Source organism: Equus asinus, chromosome 26 (genome assembly GCF_041296235.1).
Source record: "Equus asinus isolate D_3611 breed Donkey chromosome 26, EquAss-T2T_v2, whole genome shotgun sequence".
Lineage (NCBI taxonomy): Eukaryota > Metazoa > Chordata > Mammalia > Perissodactyla > Equidae > Equus > Equus asinus.
This window is the reverse complement of record NC_091815.1, coordinates 28,729,151-28,740,537: the sequence shown is the minus strand read 5'-3', so window position 1 is coordinate 28,740,537 and position 11,387 is coordinate 28,729,151. Positions and strand designations below refer to the sequence as shown.

General features: G+C 40.6%; 1 long non-coding RNA gene across 1 annotated transcript; it reads left to right on the top strand.

The window, feature by feature from the left end:
• Positions 1 to 427: 427 nt before the first annotated feature.
• Positions 428 to 10,732, top strand: LOC106848414 (uncharacterized). The gene is made up of 5 exons (XR_011498731.1): positions 428 to 729; positions 8,443 to 8,487; positions 9,535 to 9,666; positions 9,864 to 10,012; positions 10,544 to 10,732. It is a non-coding gene; the product is annotated as an uncharacterized lncRNA (long non-coding RNA).
• The last annotated feature ends 655 nt before the right edge of the window (positions 10,733 to 11,387 follow it).

Here is an 11,387-nt window from a genome sequence, read left to right as displayed (position 1 = left end):
AAGACCGGGGATGGGGTCAGGGTGAGAAGTATTCTTCACGCATTGTTTAGTTATTGAGAAAAAATCTTGAGAATTTAAAGGTTTGTGACTTTAGAATCTGTCAAAATGTCTCATAACTATGAGAATAGTGTTTGTTGCTTCCCCAGCACCCCAAAATATAGCACTCATTCATTTGTTTATTAGGCATAAATTTCCCGGTGTGAAAATTAATAAAAAGTAACATCATTTAACATTGAGTCAGGAGGCCAGAAACGGGAGCTCCCATGCACAACTACTGAGGTCAATTACAGGAAGATAGTCAATTACAGACTCCAACAAAAGAAGTCATCAGCAGGAAAGAATGACAATTGCAGGAAGAAATGGACCTTGCATCCCAAAGAAAAATCTGCTCTCTCGGCAACTCAGCCGAGGAGAAACCATCAGACCCTGGAACTCTTGCTTTTCTCCAATGGACTCTTGTTCAAAACAACCCCTCAAACTTTCCTCCTCTTTCCCTATATAATAAGATTCCACTTTTTTGATTGTTAGATTTGCCTGTGATCTGCCACAACATGCACAACCCAAACTGCAATTTTTTTGGCTTTTCCCAAATGAATTCGCTTTCCTGGTGAAACAACTGGCTGTTTGACCAGGGCTCAGACACCTGCTACTGAACCCTGAATACTCAGAGAGCAACCCAACATTCTTTGCTTCCCAGGAGCTCATCGCTGCCTAGCAAACACAAGATAGGTAAGTTTGATAGGATAGCCTTAAAATAGATTAAAAATAGAAGTTAGAAGGAAAAAGAGGTAGAGTGATGATGAAATCGCTCCCCTCTGAAAAGAACATTGTGTCAAAGTTAACATAATGTTAAAAGCTAAATACTCAACTAACAAAATGTATCCTTAATATTTTACCTTCCTTTTGAATGTTTATGTGTTATGCTTCTTTCTTGTGTTGTGGGGAATTATGCCAAATTTCCTAAAGGTGGTGCCCTCGTTTTAGGAGCTTAATCTTTTGTTGATTTTTGCTTTAATAATAATATCTCTAGTGTTTCACCATTAATTATGATGTTGGCTGCTGATTTGGAAAAGAACATACGAAAGATGAAAGTTTCATAGCAAGTAAAAAGTAGTTTGTTTCAGCTTTAAAGGTCTTTCTTAATAATGAGTTATTTAAAATTTATCACAAAGCAGCGATAGAAGAAAAAATTTATCAAATATATTTTAAGTACCATTAATATGATTCTTTATGATATATATAGTTCTTCACTCAGCAATATTTATCGAATGCTTTCTAGAGCCAGGTACTGTTCTGAGCCCTGGGGTACAGCTTAACTGTTTGAGAGACCTACTTTCGGTAAAGGAATTTAAGATATTTTCCTTACTTCTAGTTACCAGTCTTTTCCTACTGTCGTAAGTGCCACTACACACAGTACTGCTTTATTTTATATAGAGGGTTTTGATATAGATTGTAGTAGTTTATGAAGTTTCTACTGCTAAAAAAACAAAAATTAAATTAAAGCTGGGGTTTCATTCCTAGTTCCTCTACTTCTTTGCTGTGAGACCTTGGCCAAGATACATGAACTCTTTGCGAGTTCATTTCCTTCTATGCAAAAAAATTAATAAACATTATCTCACTCAAAGGACAGCAGGGCAATTAAAGGTTGTGAGTTTTAAGTGGAGAATGCCTCCAAAGCTCTTAGCCTATGCTCGTCTCATGGGAAATGTTCCATAAATGTTAGCTACTATCCGCATCACTTCCCAGTCCAGGAGTCAGCAATGCCAAATTTCAAGTTCCCCAGGCTGGTGGAAGGGGCAATTGAATCATGTTCTCCTGTGGTACTGATTTTTGTGTGATATTTGTATTTAACGTGTTGCTATAACTTTTAGGTTTTCTGAATCTGAGCCTGCATTGCTTTGCCTCGAAAAATTCAACTTAGCTATGGTATATTGATCTTTTAATATGTAGCGGCATTCTCTTTTTTGTGATGAGATATATATTTATGGAGAAAATCCAATAGATTGTTTTTTTTTTCTTAAAAAAGAAAGTAAATTGAGAGAATTTGTGAATGTGGCTCTCCTTGTTCTGGAAACAAAGGAAGTGTTCTTTGTCCAGCTCTCATATCTGAATCTGGATATTTCTCTGCATTTTGCTTCTTGGTTCAATGTCTTTCTCTACATCAAAGACTTTTCACTGACTTAACAGAATTAGAGATCTTGGAAGGGTCATTGCTTCCTTCTCTGTATATTCTCCTTTCTGCCTTCTTGTTCTTTTATTAGCCGATATTTCTTGATTTGAAAAGTGTGTCTTTATCAAATATATTTTAACAACCATTGATATGATTCTTTGTGATATATATACTTCTTCATTGTGCAATATTTATCGAATGTTTTTTGTCTGTTTGTCCTTTTCTTAGCTGATATTTCTTAATTTGAAAAGCATGTCTTTATCTTTGATCTGGTTATAATTCTCTGAACTAGAAGAAATTTCTTTGGAAATGTCTGTTTCCTTTTCCTTACTTTGGGTCCCTATGCTATGACTTCACGTCGCACAACACACTTTCTGCCAACCATCCCAAGCCTGCTTGTCCTCAGGTGTACTCAAATCAAGACCACTGGAAAAGAAAATGTTTCTTTATCGAGCACCTGACTATGTTCTAGCTTCTGGGACAAGAACTCATAGAATCCCCACCAAAATCTTGCAAGGGAAGGTGAGCGTTACCATACATAGAAGGGAAAACTGAGACTCATAAAGGACAATTTGATTGGCAAGATTGAGTGTGGAACAAATATTCTTATGAGTACATCATGTATCTCTTCAAATTTCAGCACCTACGTATCTTCACTCCATCCTGAAGGCTGCACAGTATACGGATTTAAGATTTAGAGTCTGATATTCCTGGGTATGATTTTCAGCCACATCTTTTATTAGCTATTGCATCCTAGGCAAATCATTTAACTTTTTTTCTGAGTTTTTTCTGTCTTATGTATAGAAGGGTGATATTTTAGTCCTTCTGCTAGGACTGAGGTGAGATTTTATGAGGTATAGTTCTTACCACAGTGTCGGGCACATCGTTCATATTACAGCTCTTCTGTTTCTCTCCCCTGTTCCTCTCCTCTTTCCCTAGCCTTCCTCTCCTCCTCTTCCCACTGTTCTCCATCTCCCCACATTTCCTTACTCTCACTTCCTCTTTCCCTTCCCTATCCTATCCTCTCCCAGCTTCCCAACACCCTCCTCAGCACCTCCTCTTCTTTCATTCCTCATCACTACCCTCTTTGTCACCTCTTTTATTTTGTGAAGCCACTAGTTTCCTGGACTAGGAAAGATAGCTAAGAGGTGTGTTCCTGGGAGAAGTAAGTGTGGTTGACATTGAGTAGAATGGAGTAATGGTGGTTCAAGCAGAGACCATGATCAGCTGAAACAGATACCACATCCATTGAAAGTTATCAGTGACATAATTGATCAAGGCATGATGAGGAATAAGGATAGCTCATTCTTGTGTTAGGGTCAGGTGATAATTAATAAACAAACATTGCTCCTCCTCGAAGACAGGAGTGTGTCAGGGCCACAAGGGAGAATGGCAAATGGGAAATGCGAGGAGCAGTCTTCTTTCATCTTCTATCTTTATCACTTTCTCTAGGAGTAGTTTTTTCCAGCTATAATAAGAGTGACTAACGTGGACACCCCACAATAAACAGAGTGAACTTTGATAATTCAGTTTTGAAACTCCCATGCAACCCATAATGTTTGTATGTCCCACTAAAAATTTCCTACTATATCTCCCTCCTAAAATATCGAATAGGTAGAAACTCTGTTAAACCAAGATTCCTGGTGAATCTTTTCCTAGCACCTTTGAGTGTCACAAATAATCTCCTGTATTTTGTGGAATCATGAATTCACTGAGAAATTTGTGTTAGGTCTGAGAGACAGAAATTGATGAACAGAGACAGAGAGATGGAGTTGCCTGGGAGGACAGAGAGGAAAGAAACAGAAGGCAGTTCTTTCCTTTTTTCTTTTTCTTTGAGGAAGATTAGCCCTGAGCTAACATCTGCTGCCAATCCTCCTCTTTTGGTGAGGAAGACTGGCCCTGAACTAACATTCGTGCCCATCTTCCTCTACTTTATATGTGGGAAGCTGCCTCAGCATGGCTTGCGAAGCAATGTGGACATTAGCACCAAGTGAACCCTGGGCCAGCAAAACAGAACATGTGAACTACACTCCTGTGACACTGTGCTGGCCCCTCTTTTTTCTTTTTTCAGTGTGGGGTATGAGAAGAGAGACAGTGGGAGTCATAGCAGATTCCCCATACTTGGAGGAGGATGGAGGTCTGCAAATTACCAGAGAAGCAAAACATTGATTCCACTCCTTATACTTTGATGGTACTGGTTGGATCATAAGGGAAATAGCCTTGTTCTGATCACCTCCTATTCACTCCACTGGTTTGAGGGAGGCATATCCACCTTAAATGCAATGAGATGATCAAACACACAACAACTGCACAGATGAGATTGACATCAGTATAGAAGTCTCATATGTTCACAGCCTGGGGGAGGAGGACATCCGACACCCCCCAGGGCCACCTGGGTGTGTCACTCAAGAGCAGAGTGAATAAGCAGGGTCTGTAGGGTGCCAGCTTTGTGGTCATCAGAGGAGGAGGTGTACTCTCATTCTCTTAGTTCAATGGAAAAGTCCTATTGTGAAAATTCATCAAGTTGACCCAGGTGATAAGTTGATAAGTGGTTAATACCGGGGGAGATGTCTAGGAGTTTCTGATGAGTATCAAGAACATTCAATCTCTGGAAGAGAAAAACTCAGTGTTCATCTCTCCTGCTGACTGAATAGTGATCCAGGTTGTGAGACCCATTGTAAGCATCCAAGAAACCTCCCTTTACTCTTGTATTTAAAAGAGCTTCACTGAAGTAAAATTTGCATGCCATAAAATCCATGTATTTGAAGTGTACAAAACATTGTGGAGAGAAATTCAAGAAGAACTAAGTCAATGGAAAGACATGTCATATTCATGGATGAGGAGACTTAACATTGTTAAGATGGTGGTTCTCCCCAAATGGATCTTATTATTGTCTCTGCCCTTTCCTCTCTTCTACTTCTGGTGATTCCATTATATGAATGTTGCTAGACCTGATGGCATCCCATAAAGCACTGAGGCTCTATTCTTTACTCTTTTCTGTCTTTTCTTCTGATTGGAGAATCTCTATTGGTCTATCATCATGTTCACTGATTCCTTTGCTATCTGAAATCTGCTGGGGAGCCCCTCTAGTGAGTTTTAAAAGTTTGTAATTATACTTTTAAACTCCAGAATTTCCATTTGGTCCTTTTTAAAAAATAATATTCAATTCTCTATTGGTATTCTGTATTTGATGGGTCAACGTCATGCTACTTTCTTTTACTTCCATAATCTGGCTTCCTTTTGTTCTTTGGATATCCATAATATATACTTTGGAGTCTTTGTCTGGAAAGTTCACCATCTGCACTTGTCAGAGATAGCTCCTACTGATTGGTGGTTTTTCTGTGTAGAGGACGTTTTTTTCTGTTTCTTTGCATATCTCATAACTTTTGTGAAAAACTGGGCATTTAGATAGCAGATTGTCACCACTCTGGATTTTGATTCACTCCATAACCTAGGGTTATTAATGTAGCTCTTTATTTGTTGGGTTAGTCCTTTGCCGGTACTAATTCTATGGAGTCAGCTTGCCCCACCATGACTGCTGATGTCCCTGCTCGGTTGCTCTTTTATAAGTTCTTGTTTTCCTCTTTAAACCTGGCTTCTGAGGAGACATCTCTGTTTCAGCATAGCTTATTGGTGAGCCAGTGATGGGTCAGAGTGGTGTTGAAATATCTTGAGTCAGGTGAAACCGTGTGCTGGTGGATCTTTGTATGAACTGGCACACACATTTAAAGATTAGGCAGTGGACAATTACACACCATGTTTTACTTTTGTGGACACGAAGACTTACATTCAGCCTGAAGAAGTAGACAGCTAGGGCATTCTTTGCTCTCATACAGCCTTGCACATTAGCACAGACTTCTAGATCCCCAAGGATATGTGGCTGCTTATCAAGTCCTATTTGGGCCATCTTGTTCCCTAGATTTCTCTTTTAAGATGAGGCTAGTCTGCTGCTCTGTTTTTATCCCCCAAAGCCCTCTGTCCTTGTAGGATATAGACGCCTCTTAGAGTTTCCCTCTGGAAGTTGTTGTTGTTTTGGCCAATGTCCATGGGTATGTGTTCATGTGATGGCTGAAGCAGCAAGAAAAATGAGTTGACAATTGGAATCATCTAGGAGTGGTAGATATGTTGAAGGTTAGGCCTGGGTAGTTATCTTCAAAAAGGTGACATTTTTCAAGGTGAGAGTGGAGATACTCTTCTTTTCACTACACAGTGTGTGGTTAAATTGGAAGGTTAGAAGGAGGCAGGGAGGACAGACAAAAGGACCCATGGATCCCCACCAAGGTTGAGCTGGTGTTCAAAGAGCACCTACTGTATACATAGTCCTTACGCCAGGTTAAAGTACTCAGTAAACAAAACTCACATTGCACCGTAAGGAAGGGATTATTATCTACATTTTGCAAGTGAGAAAATTGAGGCTCAGAACAAGGAAAACGTTTCATATGAGTAGAGGAGAGCTCCAGGTCTTTCAGCTCTCATCTGAAAAGGGATTGTGTTTCCAGTTTGTCTTGAGTTTTGAGCCACGATGGAGAAGCTATTTGGGGATGATCAATATGGTTGAGTTTGGGATGTGTTAGGGAAACTTTCACTATGAAAATGCCCACTAGACCAGGTGAGTTTAACAGTGGATCTGCCCCAACTCACCCTGTGCCCTTGAGGAGCTCTCTGAGCCTCAGTTTCCACCTCCTTCAAATGGAACCTTGCGTGGCTGCCTCATCAGGTTGCTTTGAGTCTCTTACAAGAAGCTGGTTGAGCCTTGTACCTGATGCTGAGACTGTTGTCAGGAAATGGGATGCATGCTGTTGAACACCCATGAGAGAAAATGGTCTTTTCATCTCCCCCTCATTCCTTTGCTGGGTCATGGGTCACTGGAACTGAAAAATATGTTACAAACAGTTTTGCTGCATTTTAAACTATTGAGCCTCAGAGATATTATATGGCTGGCCAATGTCCTGTGCATGCTACCTGAGAGATAAACTTGAACTTTACGCTCTCAGGCTTAGGAATGCACAAGCAGTCTCCTGGTGAGGTTCATTTTTTATCAAATGGAGGGGATGTGGGGTAAGTTGTAAGCGGGTAGATAAAAAGGCAGTGGCTATTGATGTTGTCAGTCCCAGCAAGGCAAGCTGCCATGGCACTGCATTTGGGAGTCTTTCTGATTTGGGCTGGTGTTTGTATCTTTCTCCAACTGGACCATGTGGACGGAGGTGAGGGAGAGGTGAGGGGCTGGAATTGGTGTGGAAGAGCCTGCACCAGAAATGGATTTATGTGTAATTGAATAATAATAATAATAATAGTGGCATGAAATATATCTGCCAATTCTTGAGTATATCCCAAGGATCAGATGCTATTATGGCCTTTACGTTATATTTAATTTTCAAACAAGTGTTTGAAATGTAAACCTAGTCAGTCTTAGTGAAAAGCCAACAATGTTATTGGCTATCAACCCTCATGACAGCTGCCTCATTCCTAAATATCCCTTCCAATGTTCCTGACATGGGCAGCCTCTACACAGGGTTGGCTAATTTGTTCAAAGGAAGAGTTTTTGATGTAAATAGAATTCAATGTTTGGAATAAGAAGAAAAGTGTAGTCTCAGGTAACATCTTATGATTTATGTGATGTAATTCACATGTGACAGTATAATAACAGTGAGAAAGTGTAAGAATCGTACTCATCGGTTACGTTTAGCCCTCTAGTACACACATCCAGAGTGTATCTGTTTAGAACAAACATGGATGTCAAAATGTGAAAAAAATACAGTGTTGTTAATTGCCATCACTACATTGTATAGTAGATTACTAGAACTTACACTTAAAATTGTGTTAAGTGGGGGGTCAGTCCCGTGGCCAAGTGGTTAAGTTCACATGCTCCACTTCAGTGGCTCAGGGTTTCACTGGTTTGGATCCTGGGCACACACATGACACAACTCATCAGGTCACACTGAGCTGGCGTCCCACAAAGCACAACCAGAAGAACCTACAACTAGAATATACAACTATGTACTGGGGGACTTTGAGGAAAAGAAGAAGAAGAAGGAAAAAAAAGGGAAATTGGCAACAGATGTTAGCTGAGGTGCCAATTTTTTTAAAGAAAAATGTAAGTGGGAGGATTTTGTGTAAAGTGTTCTCACCACAATAAAATAATTATAAAATTTTAGTGTGAAAACAAGAAAGTTATAAATGCAGAACAGGCCCTAGTATAAAATGTATTAAAAGTGCCTTAATTTTGTTCTCATCCCATCTTCATCTGTCTCCTCTACTGTGATTTTTTCCAGATCAGCAGCAGATTGTAACTGACCATTCATCTACAAGGAAACCAGGTAATCTATTTGGAAAATAATGAAAGGAAATAACAATCAAATAAATCCAACTAACGTGTGGGGAGGGAACTGTGATTGAGATTCTTATGAGATATTTTACATGCAAGAGGTAACTTTGCCTTCTCAATAATTGGAGATGCAAGTACACACATCTCCAGGTTGTATGTGAGGAACAAAGGGCTCCCCACAGAGGTGTTTACTCATGAAGGCTAAGCAGCCTATAGAGAGCAGGACTGGAATCTGACCCCAGGTCAGGGCTTCAGGGCTGGTGCCATATGCCAAGGTAAATAGGGTCTCATTCCAAGGGATGGCATCTGAATAAGGGAGCTTGTCCAAGGGGCATAAGGCAGAATTGGGTAGGGAGATAGTATTCAACAGAAATATGCACGTGAGTTGTGGAGAGTTGACATTTGTGACCAGGAAATCCACTGATAAGGCTGACAGAATTCATCAAGTCTAAAGATGCCTTGGCCAGGTCCACATAACCACAAAGCCCTCTGTCTTCCTGGAATTTTCATCTTTGATCCATTAAAATGGCTAAGTCAGTGCACACTGAAACTATCTTAGATATGCAATGATTGTGGCACAGATAAAAACCATGCTTCCATATGATGTGAGGCAGAAATTAATGATAAGAACAAGAAATTGCCTGTGTTCACAGAGATAGAATCTCTTTAGACTTTTGGTATTGAATGTGGGAAAGCAGAAACTACAGATCTCGACACAACAGAATAACAGGTGATTAAAATTATGATGCAAAATCAGGCTACTTTTATGTCTGGCAAGCTCGTCCATTGCCTGGAGCTCCGATATCCATGGGAAATGTTCCTGGATAAATGTCCCTGGAAGTTAAAGAGCCTTTCCTAGTCCCTGAGGGTTGAGATCACATCATGTTGTCGTTGACATCCCTGATGCTTAGTAAAGGGCTTTCTACATGGCAGACCCTTGGTGATGATGAGCCAACTGGAACAGAAGCTTTGCCAGAGTTACTCCAGAGCTAATGATGCCCTGAGGAGCTGATGGAGACAATGTCTTTGCTTTTTGCAGATAACAAATGTGTCTTCCCATTCAAGTATCAAGGCAGACAGTACTACGATTGCACTAGGACTGGTTCCTTTCATCGTTGGTGTTCCTTAACTGAAAATTACTCTGGGAAATGGAGATATTGTGTTGCTGAGGGTGAGTATGAAGATTTTCCTCACGTGATGAGCATGTCGCTTCTCAGCTGAAGAGGGTACTTCCATACTTGCTCACTAGATGGACGTCTCAGACTTTGCCTTGTCTTTCCCAACATGTTGCATTCATGTCCCTGTCTCTTGATGACACAAAAACATTTTTCTGTAAAGCACATTCTCACCCATTTCTTGTACTTTCAGACTACGCCAAATGTTTCTTCCCCTTTGTCTACCGTGGCCGAACATACCACACTTGCACAACTGATGGGAGTTTTTTTCTCATTCCTTGGTGCTCAGTCACTCCCAACTATGACCGTGATGGAGGTTGGAAATATTGCATGTGATAAAAGGTAAATATCTTGGGGGAGGATGAGAAAAGGTGGGAATGATCATGAATGAGATAGAGGTGGATAAAGAGATGGAGCAAGGTGACACAAAGAGGAGTGAGAAGGAAAGAGGAGACAGGTAGAGGTATGGGAAGAGGTAGAAAGGATGCAGGAAGAAGTAGAAAGGAAGAGGAAGATTGAGGACCAGAAGTTAGGAGAGGAAAGAGAGAAGGAAAGGGAGAGTAGTTGCAACGAGAGTAACAGACAAAAGACGAAATGCAAAAGATGGAATGTTAGAAAAGGAAGGAGAAAGAGAGTTTTCAGGGTTAAAAATGGAATGACAGGTATCTGGGGAGGATTATCAGCAAGAGAAGGTGGGGGAGGGAAGATGAGAGAGAGGAAGAGACAGTACAATATAATCTTATGAGCAAGCATGTGAAAGCAAGAGTAGAGACGGGAAAGAGCAGATAGAAAGGAGAAAGAGGAAAAGAGAAACAGACCTTGGCACTCATGTGAATGACTGGAAAAATAAGTAGAACTCCTTAACATTGACAGCAACACCGTGTTAAATTGCTCTCCAGTGCATCTAACCCATGACCATAAATGTGATCAAGTCTTTGAAACATAACTGAAGAAAATCAAGAAATCTCAAGCATGAAGGTGATGTTCTGTGCAACACGGGTGCAATCCTTTCCCTGAAAGTCCACTTTGTTCCCACCGTGCATGGATTCAATCAATAAACCAGTTTCTCTGCAGGTGTGGTTGTGTTTCCCGTTCAGGAAAGGAACCATCTTTCCAATGGGAGGGTCTCAGTGTGCCCAGCTTGATCACACAGGATCTTCATGTCCTGGCCCTCTTCTCCTCCAGACCCTATGTGGTGATGGAACATCAACACACATCAGAGTTGTCTTTTCTGTGGGCTTGATTGAATATTGATGGTGTAGTGTGGAGGCCACAGGGGTGTGGGTGGGAGGAGGGTCCCCGAGGGTATGGAGAGCTGGTCCCTGTCTTAAATGACTTTTCTTTCCTGACTTAGGTGAAATGTTATTTCTTCCTGGAGATAGTCTCTGACTCCCAATATAAGGAGTGCTGATCATGTCCTTCCTGTCCATCCACTCTGTACTTGCAACTAAACTTTCCATTTTTCTGAGGTTTGAAATCTTTCGAGGACCAGATGGGATGCCTTGTTTGCCCTGGCATAAGGTGTTATGTGCAGAGCCTGGTACCTCCTTGGCCCTCAGACATATTTCAAAGATCTGCTATCCTTTTCTTTTTTAAAAAACAGATATTCTAGAAAAATAATATATCAGTACATAACAGGGCTTGAATGAGACAAAGTAAAATTCACATGTGCCCCAAAAAAGAAGGACCTTGAAGTCAATGCCTAATCTTTCTTCTG